The following is a 26,831-nucleotide window of genomic DNA, read 5'->3' on the forward strand; positions in this document are numbered from 1 at the left end:
AGAAAGAGCTGAGTTTAGAAAAGATTCTCATTTCACTAGGATAGATTTTTGTAAATGGAAGAGAAACCAGTGGTTGAAATAATATGTAACACTGCATTTCTTCATAGGACCCGTGGTTATTTGTGATCACAACACTCTGAAGTAGAAAGGCTTTAGGGACCAGCCATTACGTTTTACAGAGGAAGAAACTGAGGGCAAGAGATACACACATTTCCTTCGGGATGCTCATCATGGCCTGCGTCTTAATGTATTGGGGGAAATTCCCAAGGGTTCCGTAAGACCTGCTGACATAACTGTTTCTATGCTGATACCTTGCCACCTCTGTGGGACTCAGCTCAGGCATGGAGGCATGCGTCCTCTCTCCCTGGATCCCACACACCTCCTGTGGATTCTGTCAGAGTCTTGAATCTCAGCTTTATGAAAGTTTCTCTTTCTTCCCAGCATGTATTTTATTTTTATTTTTTCTCTACTTTCCAAGTTCCTTCCTTCCCACACTCCCTTCTAATCCAGGGCTATGCTTTTGGAATTTTAATACCAATGTGGTGACGCCTTTCAGTCTTGGAGATTCTGCTCTGACATGTTACTGTGTCCCCACCAAATTTACATGCTGATGTTCTCACCCCTAGGACCTCACAATATGATCTTAGCTGGAGGAGGATATTTGTAGATGTAATAAATTAAAATGGGGTCATTAGGGAATGTCCTAACCCAATGTGACTGGTGACCTTATAAGAAGAAGAAACAGAGCCACACACAGAGGGAAGACACAGGGAGGAGATAGCCATTTACAAGCCAAGAAATACTGACGACTACAGAAGCTTGGGAGAGGCCTGGAACAAATTCTCCCTCACAGCCTCAGAAGGAACCAGCCCTGCCGACACCTTGATCTTGGACTTCTGGCCTCCAGACTGGGAGACAATAAAGTTCTGTTGTCCAGGCCGCTCAGTCCATGGTACGTTGTTATGGCCGTCCTAGTTGACTGACACGCATGTCGTCCTGGTGTGATGACTGTCCATTGCATGAGACAACGGAATGGCTGGAACATCCTAGTTAATAAGATGGTATTTCAACACATGTACAATGTGCTGAAGTTGGAATCCTAAAATCTTCCACCTCGGCCTCCATTGCCCATTTGCTAGTGTGCAGGTTGTCTCTGAGAAGACTTCATGAAAGCTTAGGATTCCTCAGAGCGTGATTAGGGAAAAAAACAAGGACGGCCTTTTGCAAACGAGGACCCTAGTTCTATGGAGGCTCTTATGTGTCAGTAAAACCTTTGTTTAAAGGAAATACAGTTGGTTTGTATTCGAAGAGATTTTGCATGTCTGCTGATCTTTCTTTTCAAAGAATTGTACTTATTGGTAGAAAACAGAGCTGGCGAAGATAGCCAAACGGACGCTGAGAGGAGAAGTGGAAATGCACCTTTATAAAGGTCAGCCATGTATAAGTGAGATCATATGGTATTTGTCTTTCTCTGTCTGACTTATTTCACTTAGCATAATATTCTCTAGGTCCGTCCATGTCATTGCAAATGGTAAGATTTCATTCTTCTTTGTGGCTGACTATTACTCCATTATGTAAATGTACCACAGTTTCTTTAGCCAATTGTCTGCCGGTGGGCATTTTGGTTGTTTCCAAGTTTTAGCTATTGTAAATAGTGCTGCAATAAACATAGGGGTGCATACACTTATTCGAGTTAGCGTTTTGGATTTCTCTGTATAGATACCAAAGAGTGGAATTGCTGGGTCGTAAGGTAGTTCCATTTTCAGCTTTTTGAGATATCTCTATACTGATTTCCATAGTGGCTGCAGCAATCTGCAATCCCACCAACAGTGCACGAGGGTTCCCTTTTCTCCACATCCTCGCCAGCACTTGTTTGTTGATTTATTGATGATAGCCGTTCTGGAGTACAGCACAGGGAATAGAGTCAGTGGAATAGTAACAGCTATATACGATATCAGAGGGGTGATAGATTGAGGGGAGGTGGTTATCACTTTGTGAAGGGTGTAAATGTCTTAACTATTACATTGTTTTGTACACCTGAAGCTAATAAAAAAAAAAGGTCAGCCTTGAAGTAAAAGAATTGATTGCTAGAGTAGAATTTCAGTTCTTTAGGTCTATATTTATTTTATATAAATAGAGATACCAAATAGATTCCAAGAATCACGTGAAGATGAGCAAACGCTCTGGCGTGCCGCCTTATCGCTGCCTCCCGCAGTCCGTCTGGTGGGTGAAAAGGAGAACGAGACCGTAGTTCCTTGTGCTTTGGCCGTTTCCTCTGGTTAGTTTTCAAATTGTGGAAAAATATGCAAAATGTATTAAGGACAAAAGTTATGATGGCTGTGACATCAAGGTTGATGACCATTCGTTATCTTATTTGGTCCTAAAATTAACCTTAAGGACAAGTTTATGTTTTCAGAATATGGATGAGGAAACTGAGGCTCAGAGAAGAGCAATGAATGAATGACATCACTGAGGTAGTGAGTGGCTGCCCACGCTGGAACTGGAACTCCGTTTTCAGACCTCAGATTAAGAGGCAGATGTGTCTCCATGAGTGCAGGCAGGGCTGGCTTCCGGGGTGTGGGCTGCGCAGTTGCACAGAGCCCCACACTCAGCCGTCCATTTTAATGCTCTGCTCTCACTGTCTTGAAATGTCTAATAACTTTTGAATAAGGGTGTTTGCATTTTCATTTTGCATTGGGCTCTGCTAATTATTTAGAGGGTCCTGGTTACGAGCTGTAGAATTTTGGGGGTTGACATTAAACAAATGGCATAAATGTTTATGCAACAGTTTCAGGTTTATTACTCACTTTGAAATGACTCAAATCTGTGAGTGATCACGGGGATATAACTAGATCATTGGGAGATTTCCTAGTAAAGGTCCATGCATTCCTTCTGTAGTTAAATCTTTAGGCTCCTCCAAGAAAAGCAGTGATGCTGTGTTTGTACACTTTTAACTGTGATGGGTGGGCCTGAAGAGTCTCAGAAATAAGGAAACCTGGAACTCTGATATCCCTTTGAGGCATATCAACATTTTACCACCATTGAAAGTTGGGAAAATAAAAAGTTAAATATTTCATCAAAAAGTGAATATCAAAGACAGCACTTTTTTTTATTAAAAATCAAAATAAACATATTTACATTCTCTACGCTTAACTATAGAGGCAAATGTTGATTTTCATAGGAAGGCAGGGCAGTTTAGAGAAGAAGCAAGAATCTTTGAGTCAGATAGACCTGGGTTCAAACCTGAGCTCTGCGATTCATTAGCACAGCATAAGATTCTCGAACCTCATCTTCTAACCTATAAAATAAAAATAGTCAGAATTTTTGTAGAAACATTTTGTACTTTAGATGACACATGGCTACAGAGTATGTAGGGAATTGCCTGGCACCTACTATCTGTTTCAAAAGTGTTGTTTTCTTCCTTTTCTCTCGTGGAGCCATTTCTCAAGTGTTTGATGATATGACTAAATGTAAGAATGTTTAATACAAAGGATTCACCATTAAGCTTTCCATAAAGAAGTTGAAACCATGATGGTACCTGAGGTATACTCTTAGATGATACCCTTTGGAGAAAGTAACAGCAAAATAAATTTAGCTGACTCAATTTTGGTGACCTGTGACTAGGATCCCACAAGCCAAAGTAATCTGAGACCTACGCCAGCTCAAGAGGCCTCTGTGTGACAAAGTAAAGAATTGAACGCTATGAAAGCAATTGAAAAATTATCAAAACAAGTTGTTAAATAGTATGTCAGTCAAAATAGTGACCAGTTTGAGACTGGACCCTCTCTTTCCGTTTGTACGAAATCCTTCACCTCGCCCTGGCAGTGTCTTTTCACCAGCGGCTGGTAGGTCCCAAGTGTATTGTCATTATCGTGTAGATAAAGGCCAAGACCGTAGGCCAACATAAACGTTATTTATTGTACATCATGTGTAAGGATCTTACTTCAGAATTATCTACACAGGTCTCAGAAATATTATCAAATGTTAACCGAAACAAAATACAGGGACTCACAAAACTGCCCTGTTTTGATAATCAGACTGTGGGATAATATTGTTTAAACCAGAAGCTATTTGCAGAGTTCGCTGGGCAGAGGGTTAACACTTTAATTGCCAGCATCCATGTTCAGGGAAAACACCGGTGTTGTTTTGGGCCTGCAGAAGATTCTTGTCTCCTATCACAGAATAGGCATCCAGGCATTAAGTTTCAAGGATCCTAACTGCCTCAGTGGAGGCCTCAGGTTTTGTCACCTGCAGTGTCCCAGTGCTCTGCCGGCTGGTCTCCAGGCTTCCATCCATCTCCCACCACACCACCCTCTGCAAAGTGAAGGTATTTCTAAAACACGAAACCCGTGACATCGTTTCTTCACTTAGACTTTTCCCTTCCCCAAGCTTCTCATTGGGAATGAAGTTCCAGCCCTTAGCACAGCGCACAGGCCCCTGTGGGGTGTCAGCCTGCCTTTACCTCTGGTCTCCTGCGGGCCATGCACTCTCACGTTGCTGCGTATGTGTAGTTTTCCTAACACACTCTGCTTCTAAGCTGTTGCTCACACGGTTCCCTCTGCCTACATCGCCTTACTGGTCCGTCTGGCAAAACCTTGTTCTTCAGAAAATCCTAATCCTCATAATCCCTGCGATTCTTTCACTGACTCCTCGCCACGCCACCACCCGAGGCAGAAACACCAACCCCTCTTCTTTGAGCGTAACGCTTTTGTGCACGTAATGCATCGTTAGTCTTCGGTTCTTATGACTCTGTTTCCGTATCGGAATGGCGCCCGTCAACTGTCTCCTTTTGACTCTCATATCCTATCCTACCACAGCACATCAGAGAGTCTTACGTGAATTGACAACATGATATTTTAATCAAACTGATCCCACAAATGCAAACAATTTTCCAATATGCGTGAACTTTAGAGGAAGCGATTGGTTTCCATGATTTATTATGATTTAATTTCTTATTCTATGTGAACATGTCAGGAATACATGGATACACCTTATGAAAATGCCTCATGCATTTTAAGCACCACACAAGAAAAGTACTATATACCAGAATCAGTGAGGGATACACAGATTATATAAAACAAAACAATTGACAGCACGCACAACAAAATACGTACCTGTTAACATCTTGCAGAAAACAAAGACAAACAAGTAAAAACAACGCCTTGCATCCAGAAGTGCATGTATTCAAAACCACCAGCCCACAGAAGACCACAGCCTTCCGTGCTCAGCTCTGCCAAAGTGCTGCAGCGCTGATGGTCACTCAGGCAACAAGTGCTACTGAGCGCTTGGTCCCGTGGCCCTGGGGAAGTGCCAGTCTGGGGCCGGTGAGTCAAGAGCCTGTCAGTGCTGTGGGCTAAGTCAGCAGTAGCACAGGTTTCCGGGGAACCCCTTTCTGCCTCCTGGAGGAAATGCCTCTATAATTCTCAAGGGACAAGAAGGGGGGTTCAAGGGGAGCCAGAAAGGCCTTCGAGCATCTCATGCAAAGGGCCTGAGGCAGGAGATTCCTTGAGACCCTAGCCCTGGGCCCAGTGTTTTTGTTGCTGCTGAAATCTATCATCACTTGATACCAGAATGATTCTGAAATGTATTAGAATAAACGACGTGTTCTGCAGGCATCTGTACTTATCTGCATGCCTGAGCTAGCATGTTTTTAATGTCTTAGTCATTTAATCCTTAAGAAGGCAAATATTCTTATCAGTTGACATTGCACAGTGGAGGAGGCTGCAACATAGCAAATCTGAGAAATTGACCAAGCAGCATTCAGTTAGGAAGTGACGGATTCAAATGCAACGGGATCAGACCCCTCGAATCCAGATAGGCGGGTTTCAGGTGGCTGCAGGCGGGGCTCTTCTGTGTGATCCCTGCTGGCTCTCGCTGGGTCCTTTTCTGGTGCTTGGTGGGTCTTCACATATGTGAAGTGTTTTTATAGACGTGTATATATTTATTCCCTGGCATGTTCACACATTAACTTGGTGCAAAAGTAATTGCAGTTTTTGCAATTATTAACCTTTTAAACCGCAATTACTTTTGCACCAATCTAATAGAATAAGCAACTAAAGTCTAATAATCTTCTGCTTTAACCTTTGTGCATATCAGATAATCATGTGCTACAAACAAAATAGAGCCTCGAATGCGCTACAGTTTTTCTTACTTCTCCCCGTCTTCAGGAGAGATGCCCAAATTCTCCTCCGGGTGGCTCCGGGGCTCCCGAGGGAGCACTTGTGGTGGTTCCCTGATGTTGGCTGAGTTCTGCTGGTAAGCTGCTTGGCCTTTGGCAGGTGTGTCCTGTGTCCTTCAAGTGCTTGGGGTCCCCATTCGCTCTGCACCAAATCCTCCTGGAGCTCGGCCTCGCCTGCAGAGCACGGCTGCCCTCGCTTCCCCCGAAATTGGGGTCTGGACCCCACTTCCGCTGTGGGGGGTATGCTGCTTCACTCTTGGCCGTAGTCACTGAAACGTGAGGCAGTGCGTCTAGCTGCTTCTCGGTCTCTCTGCTTTGGAGCTCAGGAGCTAAACCTGGCTTCCATCTCCTGGTCCACCCACCTTGTCCTTATTCCTGGGCAGCCTGCATAGATGCAGGGCTGCCAGGGAAACGCAGTTCACCCCAGATGAAGACAGGAGTTTCCAAAGAGCAGTCAGTGCTCGGCTCCCGCCTGCCCGGCTAAGTGACTTCTCGCAGAGCAAAGGGAGAGCTGGTCTCAATAGTAACCTAGGCTTCCAACCACGTAGGTCAAACGACATGAAATATTTTTAGCAGTCACTTTTGCAGCCTGAAGGCAATCCCAGGGCCCAATCAACACGCAGCATTCAGATAGGGACATCACGTTTATTCTCACAACAGCCTTTTACTATTGTGGGTCAGGGGCCTGAAGCTCAGAGAATTTAAATAATTTCCCCAGATCACACAGCGGGTGAGCGTGAGTGCTCCCATGTAAACCGGGCGCCACACTCCTTCCCTTCAGCCCTTTTGCAGTAACACTCGGCCACCCTGCGGCTCCCAGCTGTGTGCTCTTGGGCATATTTAACCTCTTTCTGCCTTAATTCAAGGGGCGATCTTTCATGACATGTCCTGCTCAAGTCTTGTAACATCCTGTAAGAACTGTCACAGACTTAACCAAATGACAATGGAAATCTCAGGGCTCAAATATAAAGTGTGTTTGCAAAAGAATGAAGCACTCCTTCTGAAAGATTTCAGCTTCAGGAGAGGGGGACAGTGGCCCCCACTCCTAGCTCTCTCACCTCTAAAACCTTAGGATTGAGTTTTTCCTCTCTTTGGCTTGTATGTTTGTTTTCACTTGGCTCTCATTTTCATGTGACTCCTTGAAAAGTGCCAGATGGAAGAACAAGGCTCACGAAACTCCACCTAGACTCCAGGCTTGCGAAAAACCACAACAGAAAAAGCTGTTGAAATCCTTGTTAGAAGGGTGGCCATCTGCCTTAACCAGCTCGCTCACCTTTCAAATGGCTGCAGATAAGGTGGAATAGGGTTCCTTCCCTATCTCTGGCTGAGGCTTGAGGGAATCTGAGAGCCCTGGAACTGGGCAGCGCTTTCAAATATAAAAGGAAGACTTAACTCTTCAATGGCCAGTAGCCGTGTCTTTATTCTCCTGCCTTGTTTTAAAGTGTGCTTTGTCACACACCTTAAGTACATGGAGGAGTGTGCACTGCCGGGTGTTTTTGGAAAGATGTTTCTTGTAGCTGTTTTGTCCTTAAAAGAAAAAACAAACAACAACAACAAAAAACAAAAACAAGCTCACGTTGAATTAGCTTGAGAGGCAGAGAGAGTGAGAGAGAAAGAGAGAGATGGGGAGGTAGAGAAAGAGAAAGAGAAAGAGGAAGAGAGAGAGGGAGGAGGGAGAAAACGTAGGAACACCTGATCTCACTCATGTTTTGGAGGCATATTTAGTGGAGCAGGGAGGGCTGACCTGTTTCATCTTCCAGGACTGTAAAGATTCATGTTTACGGCCAGTCTGTTCCTGCTGCGTCACGTGTGGTGGCGTAGGATATCAAAGGAAGAGGTTCTCTAGGACTGCCACCATCTTAAATGAAAAATGCCTCTTCTCCTCACGCATGGCGTCTTAATGTGGCACAGATGGGAACTCGTGCTTTTCTGTTTCACTGTTTCTGTACATTACACAGGCAATAAATACTGGCCAAATCAAGCTGTAATTTCTAAGGTTCCACATAACCTATTTTACCAGTATCAGCTGCCACAGTTTATGGGTCCCCTAGAGAACACTGCCCAGGTTCCCAGGTTTTATAGGCCATTTCAAGGAGACCTCACAAATAAAATGGATGGAAAGCATGGTCCATATTTTTAATATCCATGCAGTTAATGCTGCATTTGCTTGTTACAGTGGACACACTTCAATCATGTGTTGAGCAGACTCTCTCCTCTTCAGACTCATATTTATTCATATTTTCCTTGTTTAAAATTATTTCTCAGTTGTCATGAGACCTTTTGTCTACTGTCCATGGTGGGTACACACTGGGTGAGAGGCAGGAGAAAGAATTGTTTTGTGGTGGAGGGGCTGCTTCAACCCAGTACTCAGAGAAGGTCTGATGGGCTCTGAACGCAGGAAACTGGGCTCCTGGGGGGAAAAAAGACAGATTGCCCTCGATCTTGTCATGCAATTCCAGGAAGAAAAGAGACAAACAAAGGGGTGGATTCAAATCTGACCCAGCAGCAGGTCCGAGGAGTGAATATGTCGCATGCCTTTCATGAGCAAGACCTTAGGGATTCTCGAAAGATCCTCTGATTTAATCAGAGCAAACCACAAATTGGATGTTAGTATTTCCACTTCACAGATAAAGAAACTGCACTTCAGAACTGCTGATGGCCTGCAAGATGACATAAGGCATGGTCAGTACCCAAGTCCATGTTTTATATTTTACTTTAATGCTGCCCAGTACAGTGTGTTTCTGACAATGGAATAAGCCCTCATGTGGCTGCCGAAAGTGGGTCTTCATGCATTTCAGGACGGTGTGTGTCTTTGTTAGCCACACTGTGCCATGGCCCAGGGAACTGCTGTCTTTAATGTGGGGTTCCTACTGGACGGGTGGCCGTCCCCCTCTCTGCTACCTGGGGCCTCAGAGCATAACATCAACAATGTGGAGACGGAAACCGGAAGAGAAGGGGCTGTGGATAAGGAAGACGTTCTGTCTGAGATGGCAGGAGGGGCGGCCTCACCGCTCACTGGGCAGCTGAGGCCCTACAAGTGGGGCCTTCCTGGCTGAATTTGAACCACCTTTTAAAATGACCTTGCACTTCCAACAAACCCTTCCCATGCGGGTGCCAGTGTAGATTTCATTTTCACTGGGACGTTAGGACTGTTGGGCCTACACTTTGAATTCCTTGAAGAAAAAGTCTCCAACTTATTTTTTTTTTTTTTGGGGGGGGGGGGCGGGGGCGGGGAGTAAGCTCCCAGCATATATGTAGGAAGGGCTTGATTTCTCCTTGGGAAATTAATAGTTTCCAATAGGTGTGAGACTGACAGACCTTCACTTAAGAAATTCTTTCTTTTCTAAATAGCACTATGAAGAAAATTATTTAAATTGTATGGAGAACATTTCTAAAAATATGTTTCTGAAATCCAGAATGTTGCAGTGGCGACTCTCTTCCTGCGTGCATCCTGTCACAAGCCCGCCTGGGACCCCTTCCCCACGGGAGCCTGTGGCTGGCTGTTTGACAGCCTCCATCCTGGGGCACACTGGGGCTGGGGTCCTCGGAGCCTTGCTGCACTCGGCCTGGACTCGGTCCGGCGTGTCTGGTGCGCACAACCCAGGCTGGGCAGGGTCCTGCTGTGTCATCCCCGCCTCTGCCACAGCCGCTCATGTTCCTCGTCCCCCTCCATGTCTGAGCCCTGGGCTGCCTGCAGCAGGAACACTGTCAGGCCATCCTAGCCAGGGCCCCCCACCCTCAGGGCTCCACTCCTCCCCTGCGAATCCCCAGCTGCCTTTGCTGCATTGGGAGCCGATGGCAACTGTCCTGAATAAAGTCTTCCTTACCCTCTTAGTAAGTGTCAGGATAATTTTTTCTTTAACATGTTTCCTCATCAGATATCCTGTTTCTCATAAAACAAACTACTTTTCGTTTTGTGAATAAGCCACACTATGCTTTAGCCCACTTCTGTATCTTTTTACACCTGATTCCTTTTGAAACGCTCCTTCCTGCCTTCTAACTCAGGAAAACTCTTGTTCTCTATGTAAGATTCAGCTCAAATGTCACCCCCTTCGAGTCCAAGAGCACTTTGAATTCACGTATATTCGTCTTCTTATCACATTGTATTTGAGTTAGCGACCCGCTCATCTGTCTCTTCCATTTCACTGTGAGCATGTAGTGTGGTTTTCATGCCTTAATATTAGGTTGGTGCAAAAGTAATTGCGGTTTAAAAGGTTAAAAAAATTGCAAAAAAACGCAGTTACTTTTGCACCAACCTAGTAACTTTTGTTACAAACTTCCCCTCCCCTCCCAGTACTGCCCAGGACAGCACCTCACTTCTAATAGGGAATTACAAATGCTGATGGCATGAGTGGCTGCAGTGTGACCGAAACATACCCGTCCTAGTGACTGTACTTCCCTTTTCTTTAAAGCAATTACATGAGATCCCCTCTGGGCAACTCTGTGCATGCATCAAAAACAAAAGCTTTTCTTTTTCTTAAAAAGAATGATCCATATTTACGATTCGTCACCAATGTGTACTGGCTTTTCCAAACAACTGTTTCATTTCTTTTCCTTTATGGAATGAGTACCCCTGTGTTCTGCTGTGAGACGGAGAGGCCTGTTTCTCTGTGCCTGCTGAAGCGAAGTCACCTGCTTCCTCTGGACCCTGAAGGGCAGCTCCATCTGACATGGTTTCCCACCTTTGTAACTTCTTGTTTTCCGTTCTGCTACATGTCAGAGTTCTGTACAGTTGGTGAAACAATTTTTTGGTAGGCCCCATTCATAGAATTTCCCAGAGATGTATTTCTTGGTCACTTTGTGCTGAAGGCTGATGATGTCATTCCTGTTCAGATGGCTATCAGCTACAGTAACTCCCAAAAATGCGAGATTGACTCCATTCTCTCTTTTGAAATCTTATTTTGAATTGAGGATAAATACTGAGATATCCGTTCATTTCAGGTTCACTGGGAAAAACTCGTAATAGCAATCATTTTAAAATTCTTTCTTTGTATCAGGCACTTAGTTAAATAATCTCTTAGTGGACTCAACAGCCCACCATGTATTAACTACGTTATAAATTTCTGTCTTTCAATTGAGGGAAATAAGGTGGCTGATTTATCCTGTGACATGTGGCCAGGAAGGGCCATCCAGGGACCCCGAGCAGGCCAGCACGGTTCCCGCCAGGGCCTGTCCCCAGCTCCACCTGTCCTCTGACTCAGCTGATGGGCTGAATTTGTTCCTTATAACTTTATATAACTTTAGTTCTCCTCTAAGTCATTCAGCGATAATCCTTTTGCAAATAGTTCTGTACTGATACACAAAGTATAAAAATGTGTTTGGTTTCCTTTAGCACTAGTTTAGTGAGCAGGTGTCATGGGCATGGGTGCGTGGTTGCGTCCAGTGGAGCCACCATTGGGCCAGCTCACCCTGAGGCCTTCCTTACATGTTTGGAAAGCAAGAGCACCAGGCATGGACGAAAGAGAGCTGGGGTCACAGGTTAGGGCCACAGGGCTCTAACCTGCGTGGCAAGAGGAAAGGTGGTGATGAGCATTGAAGCCAGGTCACCAGAGGCCTCGCCCCCCTCATCCCCCACTAGGTGTGTAAACTTGATCGAGTTATCTGAACTGTCAGCACTCCAGCCTCCTGATCTCGGGTCCATAGTACCTGTCGGGTGGCTGCGTTTGGAAGGAACCACGGAAGGTGCTGGCACGTACCGATACACCACAAAGCTGCCTTCTTGGGCTAATAATTAGCTTTATGACCTTATGGCAGTTTCTTAACTTCTCTGTGGCGGGCTTTCTGCTTGTCAAATAGCAATATTAATACCCGTTTTATCTACACTGAGAGGTTTTTACAAGGGTCAAATGAGATAATAGACTTGAAAGCACTTGGAAAATATCCAAATGTTAGAGGCTATGATTAATGACCGCGATGGCCATTCCAACTACATCAGAGAGGGAATACTGGGGAAAACAGTCTTGCTGATGTTTTACTCCAGGCTCAGCAGTTTTTACAGTGGTGGTTACGTGTTAATACTATTAGGTTGGTGCAAAAGTAATTGCGATTTAAAAGGTTAAAAATAATTGCAAAAACCGCAACTACTTTTGCACCAACCTAATAGTTTTTCTTTATATTTTTCAATATAGGTATAATGTAGGAAATGTATAGATTTTTTTCCCCTAACTACAAATGAACTTTTTTTCTCTATCATACAATATAGACTTTTCCTCTTGCTTTGCTACACAACTTTGGTAATAAAATTGCATACATTTTACTTTTTAAAATTATCCTGATTTTAATGTTAACTGGATATATGTTTATTTATGTATCACTCACCCTGTGAGAATGTCAGCATGTCACATGAAGAAAAATCCAATTTACTCTTCAGAGTGCATTAGGCTTAAATGAATTTATCTTTCCTAAGTTTATGTGCATATGTACACAATCCTATAAGATTTTCCCAAACTTCTATAGCATTCTTATGGAGCAACAAATGAATAGGGCATTTTAAATTTTGGGCACAGATGTCTCTGTCAAAATGAACTATAGGGATTCTCCATGCATTAAAGAATGGTTCCCTGAAGAATTTAGCCCACCAGCTGTGGGACTGTGATTATAGCAGAAAAACAGAAAGTTGAAAGCTGTGTGTGGGAAGGCAAAGAATCAGAAATACCCAGTGATGCAATCTGCCTAAATGTAATCAGATGGAGTCAGAGACCATATGCAGGACACCTCTGAATGCTCAGCAGTGTCGCCTTCCATCAAACACACATAAAGAAGCAAAGCAAGATTCTGCAAGCTAAACCCCAGGAATGTACCAAGATCTTCCACCCCCAGCCCCCATTTGAAAGTGGTCCTGCTATCTCTTAAAATCCCTAAGCAACTCCACCATGTTCCATAGATGCCCTTTAATTCATCATCTTTGAGTAGATCAAACCCTGACCGGCCTTTCTCTCTAGGACTGGAGAACATGTGTTGCCTCCTTGAGAGCCCATCCAAGCTCAGTGGTGTGGCCTTTTCACATTGAACTTAAACCATTTGGTATGTAAGTTCTTTTGGTCGTGGCCAAACATGACTTCCTGTTTCTGAGGAGAAAGGCTTAAAAAGTCTCATAAAAAGACTCAAAGGGCTTCTTGGATATCAAAGGGCCCTTACAAAACATTGTTTGACGAGTTAAGTGTATGAAATAAGAAACACACGGAATTCATTTCCTTTAAAGTGCACATGGGATTAAGAATTATGGAGAAAAGGGCTTAGGAAAATACATTTGTGTTTTTATCAAACTTAACTTAAAATGTGTAAAACATAACTTGAATTGCATTAAATATATAAATCATGGCTACATTTATCTCTTAAAATGTGCAACTGTTTATACATAAATATATTCGTACAGAAGATGAACCTATAAAATGATGTGATGGATTTTTATGATTCATAATAGAAATTTTACATCCAAATGAATATTCATTTCAAAATAGACAACTTGCTGGGCCCTTGTACAATGCAAAGGTACTGCATCTCTGCATCCCACGCCAGCCCCCCAACTACAAGGCTCATGCCTCTTTGTTTCAGTTCTCTTTAGGGTTTAGAAAACATTATTTTGCCTATGCAGTCTTCATTTTATGGCTATATTTGGGGGGGAAAATTCGCTTAGAGTCAAGTCTCAGGTATAAATTAAGTGATGAATGTGGGAATTCTAATTTAGGCTTAAGAAAATCCAGTGTGATTTCATTCTGGGTCTCTTAAACTGATTCTCTGACAAGTCACCACAGAGGAAATCCAAACATATCTAGAGCGACGAAATCATTCATTCTTAGAAGAAAGATTCAGACTCATCAGATGATTGTTTCAAAGGATGATACCTAGCTATATGGATATATTTTGCGATACCTGTTCTGAGTGAATCTCTTTATAATGACTATTTGCTGTGATATGGGTGTATGTGTGTTAACATATAAAAGATAAGAGGGAAAACATAGACGTATTGACAAGTGGACTCTCCAAATGGTAGGATAATGGGTGATTTTTATCTTATTTTTTGTACTTATCAATCATCGATGTTTTTTCAATTGTCTGTTATGACCACTCTGTCTTATGCTAGTAAGTGTTTAACAATTGAATCTCAAGGGGGAAAAAAAGCAAATTCTGATCTGTAGCATCTGCCAGTTTCCTTGGTGCAAATACTCCCGCTGTGGCTATCGATTCCAACACACCTCTGAAGTACCTGTTCCTTTCATAACCTAGAGGCTATTTTGCATAAAAAATGAGAATGTAAGACTTGTACATAAAGTAAGACCCTAGGCTTCTTAATGTACTTTGTTTACATGAGTAGAATTACATTAAAATGTTAAAAAATGGTTACCTCTGTGTCACGATATTAGAGTAAGAGAAGGCATGTGGTGCTTTGCATCCCGTTAATTAGCCGAGTATTAGCCGAGTATTAGCTGAGTATTAGTTATCCTAGATGATCACCTAATTTGCTGTCTAAACTCTGACTACTTGACGAGTGAAAAGAGGCACTGTTATTAATTTTTCAGGGAAACACATAAACTGAAACGCTCCCTAGAAAACCAGGAAGTGTGGTCATCCTACTGATTCTTAGCATTTTGAGAAACCCGAGCATGAACCTGCCCCTTAGCTTGGTGTTGATGTTGGTTCCATGGACTGAATCTTTATCTTGTGATTTCTGGTCTGTTCAGTGTGCACTAAGCGCCTAATATGTGATAAGCACGTGATAGTGGTGGGGGTGAACACTGAACCACTGTGATGCCCTCGTTTGCTGGGTACAATACGAGACACTTCATACGGCACAGAGGACGGTCAGGAAGCCGGACACTTCTGAGTGCACGCTGGGTATGACGTGGTCTCGTATCCCCGCGGTGCGATATGTGTCCTCCCACTGTTTCCCACTTCACCTCAAGACAGGAGATTCATTCTACATTATTTAGTAAGAAGAAAAAAAAAACACTGGATTTCAGGCTTGAAACTTTACTTGCATTTACCTGGTTAAACCAGGAATATCAGCACCATCTCCTTCCTGTCCATAGAAAGTCTATAGAAATCCTATGCATCACTCCAGGATGGAATCAAACCCTTTATTTAAGTCTTACCTCGTCCTCATTCCCCTCCTGAGGCCTTTACTGACGCATGTTGATCTGAATACCTCTCTCTCTAAAGGATTCCTATAGTATCTGTTGGTGCTACTATCCTATAGCTATACCCTGTTGGAGGTTTACTAGCCTATGGTAGAGCATTTGTCGTAGGTGGAACTCGTATATATTCTCTTGTATTTAGTCACTTCCTCTATATATTGTAATTTCTCAACTAAACCCCAAATTAAAAGCTCTGTGTAAACAGTAACTTTAATCCACTGCCTTCCCTTGCAAACTACCTAGAAACTTATTTTACACATAGTAATAGCTAAATAATCTTTATTTATGAATGGAGTAAAAATCACTTTGAAATATTTCTATTAAGCACGATATAGGTTAATGAATACCTGTTAATACTCAGAATGTCTTAATATAAGCAAGACATTAAATAACTTAGATCTAATTCTATACAACCAAGTGACAGCTAGGACGAATCAGAGGGCAGTGGGAAATGCAATGTAGCTCAAAGCGGACAAAGCCTTGGATTCTGTCTCCTAAAACGTGCCCATCAGTATATTTGAACAATGTAGTCACGGTCACATAGCTGTGTTTGATGTGGGTGCTCTTTGGGGAGTAAGTTTTCTATTAATATTCCACATGAATATGATGCAGTAACATAAGTTCAGGGTAAGGAGTCCAGGGTTCCAGAGCCAGCCCCTGTCTGTCACTAACTGTCCAGTGACCCAGGTCCCACTATAGGCCAGGTGTGGCTTGGCCTTTTCCCCTGGGCCATCAGGTCTGCACCTGGTCTGTGGCTCCAGGCTGACGTTCAGTTATGCTGCTTGGCTCAGCTCCCCCCATAACCTGACAATGGTAAAATTGTCACTTACGGTACTAAGCAACCCTCCTGCGGATAAAAAGGCTGCTGATTCAACCTTGTATCTGAACTGGAAGGAACAATGAATGAGCTGTAATTGCTCGATACTTATTGAACTTGTTGCATCAATGTTGCTGGCCTTTTTTTTGATATCAGAGGGATTATTCGTTATGAATTTTACCAACTGAACAGAAAGTTAACCAACTTTACTATTTGGAAGTGCTGAAAAGGCTGCGTGCAAAAGTGAGATGACCTGAACTTTTCACCAACAATTCATGGCTCTTGCATCACGACAATACACCAGCTCACAGGGCACTGTCTGTGAGGGAGTTTTTAGCCAGTAAACAAATAACTATATTGGAACACCCTCCCTACTCACCTGATCTGGCCCCCAATGACTTCTTTGTTTACCAGAAGATAAAGGAAATATTGAAAGGAAGACAATTTGATGACATTCAGGACATCAAGGGTAATATGATGACAGCTCTGTTGGCCATTCCAGAAAGAGTTCCAAAATTGCTTTGAAGGGTGGACTAGGCACTGGCGTCGGTGCGTAGTTTCCCAAGGGGAGTATTTCAAAGGTGACCGTAGTGATATTCAGGAGTGAGTTATGTAGCACTTTTTCTAGGATGAGTTCGTGAATTTAATTATCAGACCTCACATGTATTTGGATAGCACATACATTTATATATGAATGTAAATATTTTTAAACTCTAAGACATAGCAAATTTTTAAAAACTCCAAAGGTCTGCACCTTCCTCATTCCTCATGACCCCTTTTGGCAGAGCTAAAGAAATGCTCTCTGGGTGATGCTGGGCTGGTGGAGGCCAGTGAGTGAGAAGGCACCGGATCTCTAAATGAACGGAAGCTTATTGATGAAAGTACTGTAATAACACTCAGAACCATGCTGGAGGTGGCACTGGCCGGAAGGATCAACGTCATCAGGACCATGTGACCAACTCTTAGCTGTCTCTCATCATTACGGCAATAAGTAGCACGAAATGATTCAACTTTCATCACATCTACTAGATGCTCAATTAAACAGAAATGTCACAAAGGTGAAGAGGTTCACGGCATGAGGAAGCTCCGTGGTCTCCAACGACCACGTGTTCGCTGAGCAGCCCAATGCCGGGTCCAGGCATCTAACTAACACACCCATCGGGCTCCGAGGAAACTTTCGTGCTCAGAAGTCACAACGTATTTGCCTTTTCAAAGGTGGCACAGTACTCGAAAACAGCCCCCCATCCAGCCAAGATACAAGAAGACATACTTCTCGACTCCCCAGTTCAGCCTCCTTCAAAATGATTTAGAACATGTGTTATGTGTAAAAATCTTACGACGTGTCAGGAAATAGAAAATGAGGGAAAATGGAGGAGAGGAGGGATCAGAAGGAGAGGAAGTCGGGGTTATTACGGTTTGAGACACCCTGCTCGAATGTTTTCTCTGCCAAGGCCTGCTCTTTTATTCAGCTATTTTTTGCAAAGAATTTCCTAGGGAGGCAGCTCCAAAGAGACTCAGGATTTTAAAGCATGAAAAGATCAGAGGGAATTCAGATGAGTTGAGAGGAAAAAGTGGCCTCAATCATTTGAAGAGTTGGGGCCTCCAGCAAAGCAATGTTGGACATCCATGAAACAGCAGGTATTACTAAAAAATCAAGGGGGAGCAGAAGAAAGGGCGGAAGAGGAAGTGGGCTAGCAAATAAAGAAGGGTGGAAAACAGGGGTACGAAGAAGGGGATGAAGATGGTGTCAGAAATGGACAGAAAGGGAAATCTGACTGAACCAGAGCAGGGGGCAGAAAAGAACTGAGGTGGGGTGAGCAGAGGGAAGAACTGAGGAATGAGACGGGAGGAGGATGAAGGGAGGGAATCCAACCACTGCCTATTCTGAATATTAAACCTTTAAAACCAAGGCAAAGACCGCCTCCCTAGATTGCCTGGGGGCTTTGTCTGGATGCAAAAGTGTCAGATTACAAGGAAAATTCAGCGCTGGCTATCAATTTATCAAAGAATTGTGATTGACAAACTCATGAATCACAGAGCTATTTATGACATTTTTTTGAAAAAAAAAATCTTGCCACAATTTATTCGTGCTTTAAGGAACTGGAATTCTGCAGGATTTCTCCAAGTACCACATGCTTTCCTTAGCAGGGATCCAGGCTCAGTGAACCCAACACAGGAGAACGCCTGTAACCACAGTCCTTTCATAACTAGCCTGCTATTCTTTGTCACAGTGAAATTGAACCCGTGATCACAGGTCATATATTTTCAAGGTTTTCCTCTCTATATCCCATATTGGCCTGTATTCAATCATGAATCCCAATAGGATAACATCATTGAAATCTTTTGGAATGAAGTGTCCAGGGTATGTGATCCCAAATTCAGTAACCCCAGCCTCTGATTGGCTGGATTATTTTCTTTCCCCCACAGACAAGATAGATATATACACCAGGAAAACACACGAGACTCGAGCCCATCCAATGAGCCCAGGCGGGCACAGGGCGGCAAGACCACTCTCCCATCACTTCTTGTCTCCTCTCCCTTGGACCTCGGGAGCAGCTGGAATGGAGCAGGGGCCCAGCGCTCTCTTCTGAATGTACACGCACTGGGTGGGAGCTTGTGTATATTGATGTTGCGAACAGATTTCACTGAACAGCTCCAGAATCGCTTGCTTTGCAGAGTACATCCCAGTTCAGTGTGTGAGGGGGCTCCAGCACCCTACAAGCACACACTAGTTGGGAGATAATTATGAGTTCAGAACCCCCTCTTCAGTCAGCACTGCCAGCCCTTCTCTAAAGCAGTTGGAAATTGCCCGTGAAGAATGCTCTGGAATATTTGTCAAAAGATGCGTCCTTATGCAGATCAGCGGTGGAGACTTGAAAATACGTATCATGTCAGAGCCCCACTGTGTCAAGGATCCATTTCTTTAAAACTGTTCTTGCAGAGGAGTTTAGAATTCAATAGACGCATCAGCTTCGAGGAAGTACTCCAGGGTGGTGATTAAATATCATATACTTTTCAAAACTAGCTGTTTATGTGACAAAGAGTAGCACTCCAGTCAATTATCTAAATACAGATTTCTTAAAAATTCAGCAAGTGCAGATGTTAATAGTCTGTCCCGTAGCTGTGAAATAAATTAGGATATCAGCCATGTGAAAAGCTTCTCGCTGAGAAATGCTCCCTCAAACTTAGTTCTTAGAGAACAGAGTGCAGAGTTTTCACGACAGTTGTCCAGATGGTGGTCGGGAAACAGAGAGCTTCTGATGTGTGTGGGGCTCCCCGCACTTGCAGACTTCCCATCCATCCATGTCTGCTCCATGCCAAATGGGAAAGGGGCTGTGAGGACGCCAGCCATGCATGACTCGCTTCTCTCCCTTCACTCTCCTCCCATCTGGCCTGGGACTTGCCCTGACACATGGGTTACCTTCTAGCCCTCCCCAAAAAGTATGCCACCAGCTGGCAGAGGAGCTGAGCTGGCAGGAAGCAGGCAGCAGTGTGGACCACGGCCAGCCATCACCACTCAACTCAACGTCTTTCCTCTTTTTTCCTCTTTTGCTCTCCTGGCTTCTCATTCCCTGAATGTTCTTAACAGAATGAAGCTAAAAAAAAATAAAAATAAATATGCTAAAGTAAGGCTGATAGTATAGTAAAGTTTCCAGAACTCTCTATCTTTTCAAGACATTTCTCATGCTTTCTGGAGTTTGGTCAAATGCCATGGTGCTTTATTTCCCCCACAAAATGCATTCTAGGAGGACAAAAATGGGACAGATAAATTTATATGGTAAGTCATTTACTGTACTAACAACACACCACACTTTTGCTGTTTTCCGCAAACTGGCCCGATAGCACCCCACTCCTCTCACCCCCATTTTTTCTTATGTAGCCGAAACGATGCATCTCCTTGACAAATTCTTGGCAAGCTGAGGAGCTCGCTCCCTGTTGGGAGTTTATGGGGTTGACACTGACAAAGCTTGCCAATATTGTGGTGATTTTTCTGCCACCTTTGCTTTGTCTTTATGATTGGATTACCAACTATTGTAGAAGAAGCCACAGGCGCCAGGTGAAAAGGAGTGGTCCCTGCCATTCCTGCAGGTGGAAGAAAAAAGAGAGCACAGTCAGAGCATCTAAGTATCAAAGTCCCTTCCAGAAACTCAGTTCCATGTAGGCAGGGAGTAGACCTCGTTGGTTAGTGTCAGAAAATCGCAGTGTCTCAGCGTTTTCAGTTACCAGTTGTATGGTCTGGGGCAAGTTATATGATTGCATAAATATCAGTTTCTTAATTTGTAAAGTGGGGGAAATAATACCATTTGTGAAATATAAGGTTTTGGTGGTTTACAAAAACATACTCTGTAATAAGTGCTTAGGCTAATGTCTGGAGTAGAGCAAAGTTTTGGTATTTTTTTAGGTATTGTTCTTAGTTTCATTTTAGTACTGTGTCATTATCATGTCTGATCTCATGGCCTCTAGCTTTGTATTTCATATAGATGATATAGGTAAAGATACAGATGATATAGATATAGGTATAGGCATATATATATATGTGTATATATATATATATATATTTTTATATATATATATATATTTGTTGTTTCTTAGTTTCTTTGATTAATGTTTGTTTGATATTTGAAAACACATATATTTAAATTTAAACATTTAAGAAACACAAAAGAATTTGCCCTGAACATCAAGCCTCCTAGCCCTGCCCTCCAAATCACTCCCCATTGGCAATCCCCTTACCAATTATTTATGTGCCTACCAAAAATATGTGTGTGCGTGAGGGCATATATGTGTATGTGTGTGCAGGTATATTCCTTTATAAAAAAATACTGCTGAAACTGTCTTTGTATCCCTCTTATGTCCCATACTTGCCTTCCCACCAGAGGTGATCACTATCTTAAATTTAATGTCTATTCACCTTGTTTTCCTTTTCATAGTTTTACCATAACTGTAAATACTGTGTTTCCCCGAAAGTAAGACCTAGCGGACAATCAACTCTAACGTGTCTTTTGGAGCAAAAATTAATATAAGATCCGATCTTATTTTACTATAATATAAGACTAGGTCTTATATCATATTATATCATATCCATGTCATATCATATCATATCATATCATAATATCATACTAAATGGATCTTATATTCATTTTTGCTCCAAAAGATGCATTAGAGCTGATTGTCTGGCTAGATCTTATTTTTGGGGAAACACGGTAATACTCTTAGTTATGCATATTTTAAGCTTTGCAAAATGCTATCATTCACCTCTTTTTATTTATTTTTTAATGGACAGGAGCATATTATACACATTTTTCAGCACTTTCTCCACTTAACAATATTCATTGATTTTTCTGAAGTATTTGTGTCAATTGTTTGATCAGGAAAACCCTCATCACTAGAAATTATGATGATGGAAATAAGGTTAATTTTTAAAACCAACAATATCTAGAAACAGTATCATTTTGGTGTATCTTCCAAAATATTTCTTTCCTCCTTATGTCTCCAACATCTTTGGGAACCAGAGTGTTAAACGTTGACACTACTTGACAATGATACAGGTAGTGGGTGGAAACGAGAGCTGGAGTGAACACTCACGTCCTCATTAGCACAATGGCCACAAGCCATGCTGGAGCTGGTGGTCCCATCACATCATCCATTAGAGCTCTAAATATATTTACTATTTGGATAATAGCTTAATAATGACTCTCAGCATAGGAGTGTTGTTGGATGACCCTAAAATGAAATGAATAGCTTTGTTTCTAATCTTTCTACTTAGTCCTTCCAGTTATTATTAGGATCGGCCGAATGTTGATGGTGTATATATATTGTCTGTTAAAAACTAGCTTTGGGCACTTTCCATGCAAACACAACTAGATGGGCAGCACTGTAGATTTGGGAGCACCAACGCTACACTGTGGCACTTGCACTTCAGTGTGGCAACGAATCCCATCAGTGTTAAGGTTTTAATTATGAGCCTTCTGTGGTCATCTGAAAATCACCAAGGAATGGTGAGAGCAAATAAGGCAGCTTAAAGTTAGCACCTAGGGCCCCTTTTGTAAATGTAGACATTTCTGAGTGCCTTTGTCACTGGGGAAAAGCTGGAGGCAATGGATAGATCAACTCTATAAAAATACAGTTTTTATGGTTTGCATACATTCATTTTACCAAATTGCTTTGCATTTAGTATTCAACTTGCATCACACTTCCCTGGAAAAAAGAGACAATATCTCACTTAAGAACATCTCGATAAATGCAAACAAAACAATGAGATGAGACATTTTCCTTGATAGGTAGGCGAAGCTAAGAGATCTCACAGTCTCAGTTTGCTGAATGGTTCATTGCTTTGTTTTAATCCTTCCATCCGTCCGCCCTCTGCCTCTCACTCCTCGTTTCTCCCTGGTTAGAAAGGTACCACATGCCAGGCTGAATACATGCCCTTATTAAGTTCTGGAGCAACAAATTGGTTACGGTCACTTGAGTTCAGAGTAACAAAAAAACCAAAAACAAATAATTTTTGGTCATTTGGAATGTGTATATTTATAACGGGAGGGTGGGTTTGGGGGAGAAAGGGGTGAAATCAATGACGTGTAGGAAATACCGTAAGTATTTGAGTGTGACTAGAACTTCATCACTCATGCACTCGATCTTCTGCTGGCTCTGTTGATAAAACATCTCAAGAAATATTAGGAGGCAAATTAAACTGAGAGAAATTCCTTTCATGGTGGACAAAAGACCTCTGTATTTTGTATATAACCTATAAAAGGGGATTGAGGAAATATAAGCATCATTTTACTAGTAAATAGAGAGAATATCAGAGTGCTTCCCATCTATGAAATATGACTTACAATAGACTTCAATTTCCCTCTTCTCTCTCCCCTCTACCATATGGCAATATGCCGTGGCATTAATAGACTCAGTGGACTTCCACAAGCCAGGGTAAGTCATTAGCTCCTGACGATGCTCATATGTCTTTCTTCTTTCAGAAAGACAAGAATAACCAAAATCATTAAAGTAGGTAAGAAGTTATACTGGAAATACAGTCTGTACTTGATATACTGGTTCTATTTGTTTACGTACCAAGAATATACGATATTAGCCAATCTTGAAAAGATTATGCTAGATAAAAGAACTCAGTATCAAGACCATATATTGTGTTGTGCTACATATATGGAGCGTCGTAGGGAAATCCACAGAGACACCAGTTATTAGTGGTGGGCCTGCAGGGTGGGGAGCAGGAAAGGAGAATCACTGAAAATGATGAGGGGATTCTTTTTGGGTGATGAACATCTCCTAACATTTTATGTAGTGATAGTTGCACAGCGCTGAACTTTGCACTTCAACTGATGGGCTTCGTGGTAATGAATTATATCATAATGCAGAGTAACAAAAGGAGGTGAGCAATTCCAGGATTAGGCGCTTTTCCAGCCCCTAACAGCTAACACGGCCTTCCAAGTCTGCCTTCTTCCTTGACATATACCAGAGACTGTCTTCCTCCTTGGAAATGAGTTGATGGGACTCAGAGCAGCAGCATTTGGTTCCTTAGAGCATGTGTGACATTCACTCTGGAGTCACCTTTCACTTTTTTTTTTTCGTTTGTTTTTTGGTGTTTTCAGGTACAGAGTTTGGGCTCATGATATTCGTCAGTTCATGGTTCACAGTCATCACTGATTTGTGCAAAAGCCCTTGTTTTAAATTTCATTTTCTGTCCTCACTTTTGCAACCACCTCAGTGTGGTTCTTGCATGTCATTTTGTTTGTGGTTGTATGTGCTCTTACAAAATGAGAGAATGTATTTTAAATCCATGTAAATAGTATTTGTTATGAACGTATTGTTCTAATTCTTTCAGTCTCTTTACTATTTAGCACCATCAAATTATGTTGGACTATCACCTAACAAGTGATTTGAATATTTATTTAATGCCACTATATAAAATAATATCAATTATGTAAAATGAATTATGATACTTTAAGCTCCTTGAGGGAGAACATATGTGCTTTGTAAATGCTCTTGGTACATTACAAGAAAGTAAGAATGGAGGGAGCGGGGGAAACAACAGAAACGAGGAAGGGAAGGAGAAAAGAAAGGCAATGCCTGACCTCTTTCATACCCATCCTCCTTAATCACCAGTTCTTATTAGCTCTGCCTCTATTTTGTACCTCGTACACTATGGCCGTCTTTACTTTTGTGACCTCCCTTTTTTCTGACCTGAGCATTCAGTTGTGTTGTTGAATAATAGCAAACATTTCCCATCGCAGCCTATCTTTATTGATACAGTCAACACTCACAGTGTTCACAACAGATTGGTCATGCAGAAGCCAAGTGTTTGTGGAAGGCACATTCCTCCCAGATGCTCAGCCTGTTAGCCTTTCTACTTGATGCTACGTCCCACAGATTCTGTACCAAGGCGCATTTTCTGTCAACATCAAACAGCTCCCAGGAGCTCTGCTGAAGGTCAGACAGACTTTGGCTTGTTGGATATTTAAAATAAAAATTATGGTATGTCAAATTCAGCCTTAGTCTGAGGCTTTGCCAAAAGGGAACATTCATAGAGGTTGGTTTCAGTCTTGCCAGTTCTAAACTGAAGGCTGTATCCAAATTTGAAGTCATGAATTGAATGATCTCAGTATTGCTTAAAAGAGTCAGAGACTCAAAGTCATTGATACAAGGGGCTGGAACTACAGTTTCAGAGGTAGTGCCGGGTGGGTTTGTTGTTTCTACCGCTTCTCTAGACTGTCACCTCATTTCAAGTTGAAATTCATGCTTTCACACCCTTAATGCATGCTACCTCAGTTCCTGAGCTCACAGTGGTCGTTCCTTCACAGTGATATGTCCCGCTACTCAATTCCTATAGTTCTAGCTTTCGATGGTCCTCACTCAGTATTCAGGAGATGATACTATAGTAAGGCATTTTGATATTAAAATATTTCTGACTTATGTATGGTTTTCCAGAAAACTGACTTTGAGAAGAAAGATTTGCATGTGAGGGATTGGGGTTTGGGGGGCGCGTGCCCTCAGGGATGTAGTGAAGCAAGTTGGATGGGAGGAACCATTGAGCTGTGATGCACAAGAGACCGCAGCTAATGGGTTAGGCAGCTCTGGAACTGTGCCAAGGAAAGGGACCGGACATCTGTACCAGGGACCAGTCACTGGACACAGCCTGCTCCTGGGGAGCAGCTATAACCTGGAGGAGACAACGTCTTTGGGCCAAGGCAGTCCCTGAACAGGTGCTTACCTGGTGGTGATCAGCCGCCAGTTTCCCAGCAGCTGGGGAACATGTGTGCCTTCATCTTGGAGAGCTGCACGACAAACAAAAGAAACCTAAGGAAAAAAAAACAAAAGAAAAAACAGAAGACTACAATGAGGAAGAACCATACTTAAAAATCCTATTATTTTATATAAATACCCTACAGAGAACATCATGTGCAAAGGGGTATTTCTTAGGCCAGCTCTGATTTCATGGCGGTGAATATTTCACTCAATTATATGCGTTAAAAGCTACGACATCTTTATTTGCTATGTATGGAAACGGTTTTTTATTGTTTTGCATTTATGGTTTTCATTCCTATATCATTTTCCTATCTTTCTTTTAGTATGCATCCAATAATTTAAAAGGTCCTCTTTGATTATTGTTTGCCTTTGGATGAAAATTGTTTTTCCTGGACGAGCAGTCCTTAAGAGTCATGTTGGGGCAGGAGGAGGTGGATAAGAGACACTGAGCAGGCACTGGACAGCTGCAGACAGCATCACATTTACTGTGTCAGCACAGACTTACCTGCCCTGAGTAGATCTCATCAGCAACGGGAGTTTCATCCTGGGTGGGAGTTCGAAGAGTAAAAGCAGGTGATCATTTCCAAATAAATAAATTAGGGGCCTTTTGCCAGCATCAAAAAGACTCTTTCTTCACCCAACTGTAAAAGCCTAATTACCAGGCACTGGATGACCTGGTTCTGAAAGGACTAAGAACAAGGCTGGCCATTTCAAGTCCCTCAGGCTTTGAATGAGGTCTGTTTAAATAGTCTTAACAGAAGAAATAGCACTTTCAGAAGAGATGTGACAAGGCTCTGGTTTCGGTGAGAGGAGGGTCTCAAGAAGGCGCTGGGTGTTACCTTAGCGTGGATTCAGATACATACTGTAATCTCAAAGAAAGCTGCATGAGCTCTACTCCTGTGCCCTTCTAACAGTCTATTGCGAGAAAAAATTATAGCTTCCCTGTAGACATGAAGTAAACACTCCCATCTCTGAGAAAGAAATATACTTCACATGGGAAGAATGAGGCTGTTGTCATGACAACTATGACGACTGTTTTATTTGATGGGTGAGCTGAACGCCTCACGGAGCTCCTGGGCTCTGTGGTCTTAGCTGAAATTCCTGAAACCAGTCTGGTGTCTCATATCCTTAAAATCATAGAAAATGTGACTACTGTGACCCTCAAAGTGAAAATGTGGCTACTGTGATGACCTAGTGAGACACACTCCCTTTCTCCATAATCCTGGAGCCCGTTTCAAAACTGATGAACATTAATATACACACAGAAGCTTGTGTGATGCCCCTCGACTGATTCCACTCACTCGGATACTGTGCCAGCTGGTGGAGCCTGTAGAAGCCCCTCATTTTATATGATATCTTGACGGTGTATACTTCATGCTGAAAGGCCAGAGGACACCTACACAGGACCTACAGTTTCCACAAGAAGAAAGGTAGATTCTATCTG

The 26,831-nt window shown here is 42.6% G+C and overlaps 1 long non-coding RNA gene across 1 annotated transcript; it reads right to left on the reverse strand.

Moving 5' to 3' along the window:
* Window positions 1–19,842: 19,842 nt before the first annotated feature.
* Window positions 19,843–26,300, reverse strand: LOC141571805 (uncharacterized). Its single transcript, XR_012496862.2, has 3 exons — window positions 25,893–26,300; window positions 25,353–25,438; window positions 19,843–20,212 (listed from the first exon to the last, which is right to left on the reverse strand). It is a non-coding gene; the product is annotated as an uncharacterized LOC141571805 (long non-coding RNA).
* Window positions 26,301–26,831: the final 531 nt, after the last annotated feature.

This window comes from Rhinolophus sinicus, chromosome 2 (assembly GCF_057876585.1).
Source record: "Rhinolophus sinicus isolate RSI-liver-muscle chromosome 2, RSI-T2T, whole genome shotgun sequence".
Classification (NCBI taxonomy): domain Eukaryota; kingdom Metazoa; phylum Chordata; class Mammalia; order Chiroptera; family Rhinolophidae; genus Rhinolophus; species Rhinolophus sinicus.